Raw genomic sequence first — 14202 nt, 5'->3', positions numbered from 1 at the left:
TTGGGGTTATAGTGTGCCTCAACTCTTTCATCCCTGTATAATTATATTTTGGGAGAGAATGGGGATTATTATTATATTTATGGAGAGGTTCTAAACCTTGAGACATATTTATTTGAAAATGTTTCATAATAAATGAGGTGTGAGACAGAGAGTGACCTGACGGAACTGTATTTTGAGATGGCATCAAGTAGCCCATGACGTTAACTGATTCCTGTGTTGAGGTGGGTGAAATTTAACCTGGTCGAGTATTATATATGCCAGTGCTTTTGATATTTTGTAGTTTCCAGCAAAATTTTTGTTCCATTGTATTAGACACCATCGGCGTCCAAAGTCGGAGGTTCAGCAGTGACGGGTTGATACTGTTTCAAACATATCAAACGTCCCATGGAGCTGTTTACCTGGAGAGAGTTTCGGGGGTCAACGCCCCCGCGGCCCGGTCTGTGACCAGGCCTCCTGGTGGATCAGCGCCTGATCAACCAGGCTGTTGCTGCTGGCTGCACGCAAACCAACGTACGAGCCACAGCCCGGCTGATCAGGAACTGACTTTAGGTGCTTGTCCAGTGCCAGCTTGAAGACTGCCAGGGGTCTGTTGGTAATCCCCCTTATGTGTGCTGGGAGGCAGTTGAACAGTCTCGGGCCCCTGACACTTATTGTATGGTCTCTTAACGTGCTAGTGACACCCCTGCTTTTCATTGGGGGGATGGTGCATCGTCTGCCAAGTCTTTTGCTTTCGTAGTGAGTGATTTTCGTGTGCAAGTTCGGTACTAGTCCCTCTAGGATTTTCCAGGTGTATATAATCATGTATCTCTCCCTCCTGCGTTCCAGGGAATACAGGTTTAGAAACCTCAAACGCTCCCAGTAATTGAGGTGTTTTATCTCCGTTATGCGCGCCGTGAAAGTTCTCTGTACATTTTCTAGGTCGGCAATTTCACCTGCCTTGAAAGGTGCTGTTAGAGTGCAGCAATATTCCAGCCTAGATAGAACAAGTGACCTGAAGAGTGTCATCATGGGCTTGGCCTCCCTAGTTTTGAAGGTTCTCATTATCCATCCTGTCATTTTTCTAGCAGATGCGATTGATACAATGTTATGGTCCTTGAAGGTGAGATCCTCCGACATAATCACTCCCAGGTCTTTGACGTTGGTGTTTCGCTCTATTTTGTGGCCAGAATTTGTTTTGTACTCTGATGAAGATTTAATTTCCTCATGTTTACCATATCTGAGTAATTGAAATTTCTCATCGTTGAACTTCATATTGTTTTCTGCAGCCCACTGAAAGATTTGGTTGATGTCCGCCTGGAGCCTTGCAGTGTCTGCAATGGAAGACACTGTCATGCAGATTCGGGTGTCATCTGCAAAGGAAGACACGGTGCTGTGGCTGACATCCTTGTCTATGTCGGATATGAGGATGAGGAACAAGATGGGAGCTAGTACTGTGCCTTGTGGAACAGAGCTTTTCACCGTAGCTGCCTCGGACTTTACTCTGTTGACGACTACTCTCTGTGTTCTGTTAGTGAGGAAATTATAGATCCATCGACCGACTTTTCCTGTTATTCCTTTAGCGCGCATTTTGTGCGCTATTACGCCATGGTCACACTTGTCGAAGGCTTTTGCAAAGTCTGTATATATTACATCTGCATTCTTTTTGTCTTCTAGTGCATTTAGGACCTTGTCGTAGTGATCCAGTAGTTGAGACAGACAGGAGCGACCTGTTCTAAACCCATGTTGCCCTGGGTTGTGTAACTGATGGGTTTCTAGATGGGTGGTGATCTTGCTTCTTAGGACCCTTTCAAAGATTTTTATGATATGGGATGTTAGTGCTATTGGTCTGTAGTTCTTTGCTGTTGCTTTACTGCCCCCTTTGTGGAGTGGGGCTATGTCTGTTGTTTTTAGTAACTGAGGGACGACCCCCGTGTCCATGCTCCCTCTCCATAGGATGGAAAAGGCTCGTGATAGGGGCTTCTTGCAGTTCTTGATGAACACAGAGTTCCATGAGTCTGGCCCTGGGGCAGAGTGCATGGGCATGTCATTTATCGCCTGTTCGAAGTCATTTGGCGTCAGGATAACATCGGATAGGCTTGTGTTAATCAAATTTTGTGGCTCTCTCATAAAAAATTCATTTTGATCTTCGACTCTCAGTCTGGTTAGCGGCTTGCTAAAAACTGAGTCATATTGGGACTTGAGTAGCTCACTCATTTCCTTGCTGTCATCTGTGTAGGACCCATCTTGTTTAAGTAGGGGCCCAATACTGGACGTTGTTCTCGATTTTGATTTGGCATAGGAGAAGAAATACTTTGGGTTTCTTTCGATTTCATTTATGGCTTTTAGTTCTTCCCGCGATTCCTGACTCCTAAAGGATTCTTTTAGCTTAAGTTCGATGCTTGCTATTTCTCTGACCAGTGTCTCCCTGCGCATTTCAGATATATTGACCTCTTTTAGCCGCTCTGTTATTCTTTTCCGTCGCCTGTAAAGGGAGCGCCTGTCTCTTTCTATTTTACATCTACTCCTCCTTTTTCTTAGAGGAATAAGCCTTGTGCATACATCGAGTGCCACCGAGTTAATCTGTTCTAGGCATAAGTTTGGGTCTGTGTTGCTTAGTATATCTTCCCAGCTTATATCGGTTAGGACTTGGTTTACTTGGTCCCACTTTATGTTTTTGTTATTGAAGTTGAATTTGGTGAATGCTCCCTCGTGACTAGTCTCATTTTGTCGGTCTGGGGCTCCACGCATACATGTCTGAACCTCAATTATGTTGTGATCTGAGTATATTGTTTTTGATATGGTGACATTTCTTATCAGATCATCATTGTTAGTGAAGATGAGGTCTAGTGTATTCTCCAGTCTAGTAGGCTCTATTATTTGCTGGTTTAAATTGAATTTTGTGCAGAGATTTAAAAGCTCGTGTGAGTGTGAGTTTTCATCAGAGCTGCCTCCTGGTGTTATTACTGCAACAATATTATTTGCTATATTCCTCCATTTTAGGTGCCTTAAGTTGAAATCCCCCAGGAGCAAGATGTTGGGTGCAGGAGCTGGAAGATTTTCCAGACAGTGGTCAATTTTTAACAGCTGTTCCTGGAATTGCTGGGATGTTGCATCCGGAGGCTTGTAGACTACCACAATGACTAGGTTTTGGTTCTCGACCTTTACTGCTAAAACTTCCACTACGTCAATTGAGGCATTAAGCAGTTCTGTGCAAACAAGTGACTCTGCAATGTGGAAGACAAAGTTGCCTTAAGTTGTCCCTGGTTTAGGAACCACAATATTCATTCATTCCTAGTTTCTGTCTCGCCTTCCTCAAAATGTGATTTGGAAAAACGATCCATGATATTGGTATCTCCTACTCTTAGATCATACCTTTGAAGAGTTCATAGATAGATGTTCTGGATCACGTTCTGAGAAAGATAAGAATGAAACTAGGACTGAGTGAATATGTGGCACTACAGCAGGGACAATTTAAACGACGTTTAATTTGTTGGAAAGAGGACCAACTCGTCACTGCTTAATACCCGACTTTGAATGCCAAAGGTGCCCAGAAGTCATTTAATATACTCTTATTGATTATCCTTTTGTATATTATTGATTAAAGCCTCCAGGACTGACGCGTTTCTAATAAATGTGTAATTGTTCATGTGTCTTCTTGTCATTGCTTGAAGAAAGTTAATTTAGATATTTTATACCGTTTATAATCTAGGTAGTTCCTCGTAGATGATAATTCTTAGATTTGATGTTTTCTAGTAAAAGTGTAAACTTTAAAGTAATTAATGTACTTAAAAACCATCCTAAGTCCCATTCATTGATTTAATGTTACATTTACTGTATGTAACGTTAAAAAAGCTTCAAGCTTGTAAATAATACGCATATTTTATTCACTGAATACTGAAATACATCTATTTTATGGTCATAACAAGCTCTTTTAGTAAGGGTTGATTACTTTCTGGGCTAATTCCATATTACTGATGCTATCTGGCCCAAAGTAGCTATTAAATGACTCGACTGGTGTTTTTGAGGTACATACTAGTTATCACATCACTCGCCAAACTTTCAACGATGTCGTTGAATTCTAAACTTGGTCATTAAAAGCACGCGTGAGTGTTAACTTGTTAGATATGAAGAAGGAAGTGTTTGCTAAAAGATGATCATGAAATATGGAAAAATATCAGGCAGTCAGATTCTCAAGACGTATTATGGACAAAAATAATGCTTCATATGGATTATTAATCCTAACACGTACCTAATAAGCCTAACCTCCATAGTGGGAAAATTTATGGAATCAATAATTGCCGAGGCAGTTCGTAGCCATCTTGAAAAGCATAAATTAATCAACGAATCTCAGCATGGTTTTACAAAGGGGCGTTCCTGCCTTACGAATTTATTAACTTTTTTCACTAAGGTATTTGAGGAGGTAGATCATGGTAATGAATATGATATTGTGTATATGGACTTCAGTAAGGCTTTTGACAGGGTCCCACATCAGAGACTATTGAGGAAAATTAAAGCACATGGAATAGGAGGAGAAATTTTTTCCTGGATAGAGGCATGGTTGACAAATAGGCAGCAGAGAGTTTGCATAAATGGGGAGAAATCAGAGTGGGGAAGCGTCACGAGCGGTGTTCCACAGGGGTCAGTGTTGGGCCCCCTGCTGTTCACAATCTACATAAACGACATAGATGAGGGCATAAAGAGCGACATCGGCAAGTTTGCCGATGACACCAAAATAGGCCGTCGAATTCATTCTGACGAGGACATTCGAGCACTCCAGGAAGATTTGAATAGACTGATGCAGTGGTCGGAGAAGTGGCAGATGCAGTTTAATATAGACAAATGCAAAGTTCTAAATGTTGGACAGGACAATAACCATGCCACATATAAACTAAATAATGTAGATCTTAATATTACGGATTGCGAAAAAGATTTAGGAGTTCTGGTTAGCAGTAATCTGAAACCAAGACAACAGTGCATAAGTGTTCGCAATAAAGCTAATAGAATCCTTGGCTTCATATCAAGAAGCATAAATAATAGGAGTCCTCAGGTTGTTCTTCAACTCTATACATCCTTGGTTAGGCCTCATTTAGATTATGCTGCACAGTTTTGGTCACCGTATTACAGAATGGATATAAATTCTCTGGAAAATGTACAAAGGAGGATGACAAAGATGATCCCATGTATCAGAAACCTTCCCTATGAGGATAGACTAAGGGCCCTGAAACTGCACTCTCTAGAAAGACGTAGAATTAGGGGGGATATGATTGAGGTGTATAAATGGAAGACAGGAATAAATAAAGGGGATGTAAATAGTGTGCTGAAAATATCTAGCCTAGACAGGACTCGCAGCAATGGTTTTAAGTTGGAAAAATTCAGATTCAGGAAGGATATAGGAAAGTACTGGTTTGGTAATAGAGTTGTGGATGAGTGGAACAAACTCCCAAGTACCGTTATAGAGGCCAGAACGTTGTGTAGCTTTAAAAATAGGTTGGATAAATACATGAGTAGATGTGGGTGGGTGTGAGTTAGACCTGATAGCTTGTGCTAACAGGTCGGTTGCCGTGTTCCTCCCTTAAGTCAATGTGACCTGACCTGACTAGGTTGGGTGCTTTGGCTTAAGCCGGTAGGAGACTTGGACCTGCCTCGCATGGGCCAGTAGGCCTTCTGCAGTGTTCCTTCGTTCTTATGTTCTTATGTTCTTATTAGGTATCCCCAAAGAGGGACCGTAAGTGGTTTCCTGATTTTTTTTCTTCCTACTTTAAAATTTCATTTTACTCAAAACTCGAGAGTGCCTTACCCAATCAGCTTCAGATTATCAATGTTTGTGTATGGTAACGATGACCAGAACTTACTGAACACATTCCTAGGATTCTTGATTGGCTTTACTGCCACTTTTGTAGAGTGGGGCTATATCAGTTGTTTTTAATGACTGTGAGATGACCCCTGTGTCTATGCTCCCTCTCCTCGTATGTTTACCTGGAGTTTACCTGGAGAGAGTTCCGGGGGTCAACGCCCCCGCGGCCCGGTCTGAGACCAGGCCTCCTGGTGGATCAGAGCCTGATCAACCAGGCTGTTGCTGCTGGCTGCACGCAAACCAACATACGAGCCACAGCCCGGCTGATCCGGAACTGACTTTAGGTGCTTGTCCAGTGCCAGCTTGAAGACTGCCAGGGGTCTGTTGGTAATCCCCCTTATGTGTGCTGGGAGGCAGTTGAACAGTCTCGGGCCCCTGACACTTATTGTATGGTCTCTTAACGTGCTAGTGACACCCCTGCTTTTCATTGGGGGGATGGTGCATCGTCTGCCAAGTCTTTTGCTTTCGTAGTGGGTGATTTTCGTGTGCAAGTTCGGTACTAGTCCCTCTAGGATTTTCCAGGTGTATATAATCATGTATCTCTCCCTCCTGCGTTCCAGGGAATACAGGTTTAGGAACCTCAAGCGCTCCCAATAATTGAGGTGTTTTATCTCCGTTATGCGCGCCGTGAAAGTTCTCTGTACATTTTCTAGGTCGGCAATTTCACCTGCCTTGAAAGGTGCTGTTAGTGTGCAGCAATATTCCAGCCTAGATAGAACAAGTGACCTGTCATCATGGGCTTGGCCTCCCTAGTTTTGAAGGTTCTCATTATCCATCCTGTCATTTTTCTAGCAGATGCGATTGATACAATGTTATGGTCCTTGAAGGTGAGATCCTCCGACATGATCACTCCCAGGTCTTTGACGTTGGTGTTTCGCTCTATTTTGTGGCCAGAATTTGTTTTGTACTCTGATGAAGATTTAATTTCCTCATGTTTACCATATCTGAGTAATTGAAATTTCTCATCGTTGAACTTCATATTGTTTTCTGCAGCCCACTGAAAGATTTGGTTGATGTAAGCAAATTTCGAGCCTGTCATAAAAAAAATTTAGATTATTCGACCCTTAATTAATTAATCTGATTAACGGCTCACTAAACATACTGGGACTTGAGTATCTTGCTCATTTCTTTGTTGCCATATGTGTAATTCCCATCTCTTTTAAGAAAGGGACCCAATACTGGATGTGTTTTTTTTTTGTCCTAGATTTCACATACAAAAAGAAATATTTTGGGTTTCTTTCAGTTTCATTTATTGCTTTAAGTTCTTTGTGTTTCCTGGATTCTGTATGATTTCTTAAGCTTAATTTCAATATTTTTTATTCTTTGGCATGTGGTGCTGTATAGCCCTTATGGCTTAGCGCTTCTTTTTGATTATAATAATAATAATTTGGCCAGTGGCTTCTTCCGTATTTCAGATGGACTGGGCTCTCTGAGCAGCTCTGTGATTTTTCACCTTTGCTTGTAGAGGGAGTCTGTCTCTCTATCTCTCTCTCTCTCTCTCTCTCTCTCTCTCTCTCTCTGTCTCTCTCTCTCTCTCTCTCTCTCTCTCTCTCTCTCTCTCTCTCTCTCTCTCTCTCTCTCTCTCTCTCTCTCTGTCTCTCTCTGTCTGTCTCTCTCTGTCTCTCTCTCTCTCTCTCTCTCTCTCTCTCTCTCTCTCTCTCTCTCTCTCTCTCTCTGTCTCTCTCTGTCTCTGCTCTGTCTCTCTGTCTCTGTCTCTCTCTGTTTCTCTCTCTCTCTGTCTCTCTCTCTGTCTCTCTCTGTCTGTCTCTGCTGCCTCTCTCTCTCTCTCTCTCTCTCTCTCTCTCTCTCTCTCTCTCTCTCTCTCTCTCTCTGTCTCTCTCTCTCTCTCTCTCTCTCTCTCTCTCTCTCTCTCTCTCTCTCTCTCTCTCTGTCTCTCTCTCTCTCTCTCTCTCTCTCTCTCTCTCTCTCTCTCTCTCTCTCTCTCTCTCTCTCTCTCTCTGTCTCTCTCTGTCTCTCTCTCTCTCTCTCTCTCTCTCTCTCTCTCTCTCTCTGTCTGTCTGTCTGTCTGTCTCTCTGTATGTCTGTCTGTCTGACTCTCTCTCTCTCTCTCTCTCTCTCTCTCTGTCTCTGTCTCTCTCTCTCTCTCCCTCTCTCTCTAGTTTACATTTCTTCTTTTTCCATAGATAAATGTGCCTTGAGCATATCTCAAGTGCCACAGTTAATTCTTTCAAGGCACTGGTCCTCGCATTCCATCCAAGGGCTTTGTTTATATCTTTAGAACGCCTTATCCAATCGGCTTCAGATTTCAAACCCTGGTCAACTATTACTAGATGAAGGTTCATAGAGTAGTTGACATGTGCAGGTGCTCTGCTCAGTTATATATAGACCATTCCCAAAATTGATTTCCACGAGATTGTTTTAAAGATCGTCTCTTGATTGGCTTTACAATTTCAGATCTCACTGAGTGACACGTTTGTATTGTTATTGGTTATATGTTCACATATACAGTGGAACCTCAATATTTGTATATCCCTACATTCGTACAACTCTATATTCGCCCAACTTTTTCGTGAAAAATTTGACTTGGCATTTGGAAGTTGCCCTAATATTCGACCTAAACAAAACGGTTTATCTGGACGAAGTCCGACGAAAACAAAGCATCACATGCTCAGTCTCGCCAGCTTTCGTTAATTGTGTATTGTTTGTATAAGCTGTGAAAATTTGTATTATTTAATTATTATTCTGTGCTTTTTTTTTTAATATTTTCATTGAAAATACATAATCTTGGCATGCAAAAAGAGTAGTGATCCAAACAAGCCTAAAAGGAAAGCAGTGAGAACAACAATTAAAATGAAAAAAGAACTCTGTGGAAATTAAATCACTTACATGTACCTCAACATTACATTCATAGAAGTAATCTCATGGGAGGTGACAACCATATATTGTTTACAGTAGTTAGCCCGTGTAGACGTGCGAGAAAATTTATGCCACCCCTGGTCGCTGCAGGTGGCTCCTTCGACCTCGCAAATCCTATCCACATCTATCCTAGACCAGTACCGTAGATTAAGGTTGGGTAACACCATTAGGCATGGCATTACAAATAAGTCGTGGACTGTATGTATAAATTGGACCGATTAGAAAAGGGGGAAAGGGGTTACACATGAACATAACGAGACTACCACATACCAGATTTTCTCTGGTGGTCACTTGATGTAGCTGGATCGCCCACAACCTATCATATTATAACATACCTAACTGGCCAGTATCGGTTTGCTACAACTAGAAAGGTTACTTAACTGTGGGTGGAGAAAGGTTACTTAACTGTGGGTGGTTGATGCTTCTTATTTCTTTCATCCACCATCTCATTTTGATGTTCTGCCACACCGATACGGTTCTTATTCCAGCAGGATGAGATATCCGTTGGTTTGTCCCGGTTTAGGAGCCATGACTCCATAAAACCTCGACGATCCTCGGGACCAGAATCATGCGGTTAACATGTGCTCACTCACTCGGGGAATGGCGGTTCATATCACTTAAACCATTCCTTAACTTAGTGTTATTATCACTGATTTCACTACAGTTCACAAGACGACTTAACGTCTCGTGAATTTTACACACATTAGAGGTCACTCCATTAAGATCTGAGCTCGATGAGCGTCGATTAAATAGGGCAATCTTCCCCCCAAACACTCGTCATGGCGTGCCCCGTAGTACCCACTTGGCGTCTCTCACTATTTACTAATTTTACCACCTGGTTATAGTGGTCCTGCAAATTACGTTCCTTCACTCTTCATTAGGAACAGCTACGACACTTCCTATTATGAAGTGGGACCACTAATAATGTTTTGACCATCAGAACCACCAATTTCCTGGTTCCATGTTAACTAGCACACTCTCCCAGGTCTATACCCCCAACCAGACTCCCGATGCCCACCTCGGCCTCCCCTCTGCCCATCGGCACAGGCGCAGAGGTTTCCTGTTGGTTCTCTTCCATTTTCAAATACATTTTTAGACCAACAGCAACACAATAAACACCTATTAGGCACTGTAACTTCGGAAAATTAAATGTTTTCCACACTCATTGCGAAGTGGGAAAGTGGAACGTGTCGTACTTGGCCACTCAGTATGGTTTACCTGGAGAGGGTTTCAGGGGGTCAACGCCCCCACAGCCCAGTCTGAGACCAAGCCTCATGGTGGATCAGGGTCTGATCAACCAGGCTGTTACTGCTGGCCGCACACAAGGTGACGTACGAACCACAGCCCGGTTGGTCAGGTACTGACTTTAGGTGCCTGTCCAGTGTCTTCTTGAAGACAGCGAAATCCACCATATCATCTATATTGTAAAATAAAAGGGGCTGATGTGGCAAAAGGAGTAAAATTCTTTCTGTGAAAGGGTCACAGATAATAGAAGAAATGGAAAAACTTTTGCTGGTGTAGATTAACGAAAAACAATTGGCCAGTGACAGTATTTCAGAAACGATAATTTGTGAAAAAGCAAAACAGTTGTGTAGTGATCTTAGGCAAGACACTCCAGGAAACAGTGTTGAAAGTGATGAATTTAAGGGAGATAGGGGCTGGTTTGATAAAGTTTAAAAAGAGGAGTGGGATTCATAGTGTAGTAAGGCATGGAGAGGCTGCCAGTGCTAACAGATGAAGCTGAAAAATTGGTTAAGGAATTTAAAACTTATAAAGACAGAGGGATTTATTCCTCAACAAATTTTTAATTGTGATGAAACCGGACTCTTTTGGAAAAGAATGCCTAAGAGAACCTACACACATGAAGAAAAGTCATTACCATGACACAAGCCCATGAATGACAGGCTAACACTCTTGTGTGGTAATGCTAGTGAGGACTGCAAAATTAAACCGTTGCAAGTCTACCACTCTGAAAATCCAAGGGTGTTTAAGAAAAACAATGTGATAAAAAGTAAACTCACTGTAATGTGGAAGGCTAATACATGTAGTAACAAGGCAGTTCTTCACTGAGTGGATATATGAAGTGGTTGCCCCAAGTATGAAGTAGTACCTTGCAGAAAAAAACTTACCATTAAGGGGACTTCTGGTAATGGACAATGCTCCTGCTCACCCTCCAGGCTTGGAGGAAGACTTGGTGGATGAATACAGCTTCATTAAAGTGAAGTTCTTGCCCCCTAACACCACTCCTCTTATCCAGCCTGTGGACCAGCAGGTATTTCCAACATTAAGAAGCTTTACACAAAAGAACTGTTTAAAAGGTGTTTTGAAGTGACCTCTGAAACAGAATTTATTATTATTATTATTATTATTATCAAAAGGAAGCACTAAACCTCCTCTGAAACAGAGCTTACCCTAAGGGAATTTTGGAAAAACCATTTTAATATCCTCCAGTGTTTAAGGATAATAGACAAAGCCTCTGGGGAAGTCTTCCAGGACAGTGAACTCTGCCTGGAAGAACTTCTGGCCAGACTGTGTGTCAGAGATTTAGAAGGCTTTCAGCCAGAGCCTGTTGTGAAGGATATTGTTTTTCTGGGTCAGTCCATGGGTTTGGAAATGGACGATGAGAATGTATAAGAGTTGGTGGAGGATCACAAGAATGAGCTCACCACAGAAGAACTTCAAGACCTGCACAAGGAGCAGCAAGAAGTGGTTGAAGAAATTTCTTCTTCAGAGGAGGGAAACAGCAAGGGCAACATTTCCACTGCAGAAAGTAAGGAACTGTTACCGTTGGGCTCAAACACAGAGCCTGGTGGAAAAATGGTATTCTAACATTACTGTTGTGAATAGGAGCATCAACCTGTTCAGTGACATTGTTGCTGACCACTTGTGATACCACAAGCACATGGTGGTGGTGGTGAGCATGGTGACATTGTTGGTGATGGAGAGGTTTTTTAGTGCCAGGAAGGAAAAAAAACTGGCAGGAAATGGCAGAAATCGTACACCAAATCCAGTCATTCCTGGAGTGGAACCACAGTCGATGGCCTCCACTCCAAACCAACAGATACAGATACTAATGCCGGAAAAAAAATCCTCCCCCAGTACCAACAATACCACCAGTCCGATGACATTCTTCTTTGCAAATATACAGGGTCTAAAGCCAGCAACAACAAAATACCTTTCATCTGTGGACTGCTTGCAGAGGCAAAGGCAATGTTCGCAGCTTTCACTGAGACCCACATAAAGGATCACTTGGACAACGAAATATGGATCCCAGGTTACAACCTATACAGATGTGACAGAGTGAACAGGCAAAAGGGGGGGGGGGGTTGCTTCCCTATCTTCATCAACATTTAACAATTCCTCAAAACATTCCCTCCATCTTCCCAATACCTCTAACTCTCCATTTAATAACTCTCCTCTCCTATTTTTAACTGACAAATCCATTTGTTCTCTAGGCTTTCTTAACTTGTTAATCTCACTCCAAAACTTTTTCTTATTTTCAACAAAATTTGTTGATAACATCTCACCCATTCTCTCATTTGCTCTCTTTTTACATTGCTTCACCACTCTCTTAACCTCTCTCTTTTTCTCCATATACTCTTCCCTCCTTGCATCACTTCTACTTTGTAAAAACTTCTCATATGCTAACTTTTTCTCCCTTACTACTCTCTTCACATTATCATTCCACCAATCGCTCCTCTTCCCTCCCGCACCCACTTTCCTGTAACCACAAACTTCTGCTGAACACTCTAACACTACATTTTTAAACCTACCCCATACCTCTTCGACCCCATTGCCTTTGCTCTCATTAGCCCATCTATCCTCCAATAGCTGTTTATATCTTACCCTAACTGCCTCTTCTTTTAGTTTATAAACCTTCACCTCTCTCTTCCCTGATGCTTCTATTCTCCTTGTATCCCATCTACCTTTTACTCTCAGTGTAGCTACAACTAGAAAGTGATCTGATATATCTGTGGCCCCTCTATAAACATGTACATCCTGAAGTCTACTCAACAGTCTTTTATCTACCAATACATAATCCAGCAAACTACTGTCATTTCGCCCTACATCATATCTTGTATACTTATTTATCCTCTTTTTCTTAAAATATGTATTACCTATAACTAAACCCCTTTCTATACAAAGTTCAATCAAAGGGCTCCCATTATCATTTACACCTGGCACCCCAAACTTACCTACCACACCCTCTCTAAAAGTTTCTCCTACTTTAGCATTCAGGTCCCCTACCACAATTATTCTCTCACTTGGTTCAAAGGCTCCTATACATTCACTTAACATCTCCCAAAATCTCTCTCTCTCCTCTGCATTCCTCTCTTCTCCAGGTGCATACACGCTTATTATGACCCACTTCTCGCATCCAACCTTTACTTTAATCCACATAATTCTTGAATTTACACATTCATATTCTCTTTTCTCCTTCCATAACTGATCATTCAACATTACTGCTACCCCTTCCTTTGCTCTAACTCTCTCAGATACTCCAGATTTAATCCCATTTATTTCCCCCCACCGAAACTCCCCTACCCCCTTCAGCTTTGTTTCGCTTAGGGCCAGGACATCCAACTTCTTTTCATTCATAACATCAGCAATCATCTGTTTCTTGTCATCCGCACTACATCCACGCACATTTAAGCATCCCAGTTTTATAAAGTTTTTCTTCTTCTCTTTTTTAGTAAATGTCTACAGGAGAAGGGGTTACCAGCCCATTGCTCCCGGCATTTTAGTCGCCTCATACGACACGCATGGCTTACGGAGGAAAGATTCTTTTCCACTTCCCCATGGACAATAGAAGAAATAAAGAGGAACAAGAGCTATTTAGAAAAAGGTGAAAAACCCAGATGTATGTATATATATATGCATGTGCGTGTCTGTGAAGTGTGACCAAAGTGTAAGTAGGAGTAGCAAGATATCCCTGTTATCTAGCATGTTTATGAGACAGAAAAAGAAACCAGCAATCCTACCATCATGCAAAACAGTTACAGGTTTCTGTTTCACAGTCATCTGGTAGGACGGTAGTACTTCCCTGGGTGGTTGCTGTTTACCAACCTACTACCTACATACATATATATATATTATATATATATATATATATATAATATATATATATATATATATATATATATATATATATTATTTATTTTATTATTTTATTATCACACTGGCCGATTCCCACCAAGGCAGGGTGGCCCGAAAAAGAAAAACTTTCACCATCATTCACTCCATCACTGTCTTGCCAGAAGGGTGCTTTACACTACAGTTTTTAAACTGCAATATTAACACCCCTCCTTCAGAGTGCAGGCACTGTACTTCCCATCTCCAGGACTCAAGTCCGGCCTGCCGGTTTCCCTGAACCCCTTCATAAATGTTACTTTGTTCACACTCCAACAGCACGTCAAGTATTAAAAACCATTTGTCTCCATTCACTCCTATCAAACACGCTCGCTCATGCCTGCTGGAAGTCCAAGCCCCTC

General features: G+C 41.9%; 1 protein-coding gene across 1 annotated transcript in view; it reads left to right on the top strand.

The window, feature by feature from the left end:
• Positions 1-14202, top strand: part of Tg (Transglutaminase) — a 140875-nt gene that overhangs the window by 72881 nt on the left and 53792 nt on the right. The window lies entirely within an intron of this gene.

This window comes from Cherax quadricarinatus, chromosome 10 (assembly GCF_038502225.1).
Source record: "Cherax quadricarinatus isolate ZL_2023a chromosome 10, ASM3850222v1, whole genome shotgun sequence".
Classification (NCBI taxonomy): domain Eukaryota; kingdom Metazoa; phylum Arthropoda; class Malacostraca; order Decapoda; family Parastacidae; genus Cherax; species Cherax quadricarinatus.
The sequence above is the reverse complement of the archived record's forward strand: the minus strand, read 5'-3'. Positions and strand labels throughout refer to the sequence as shown.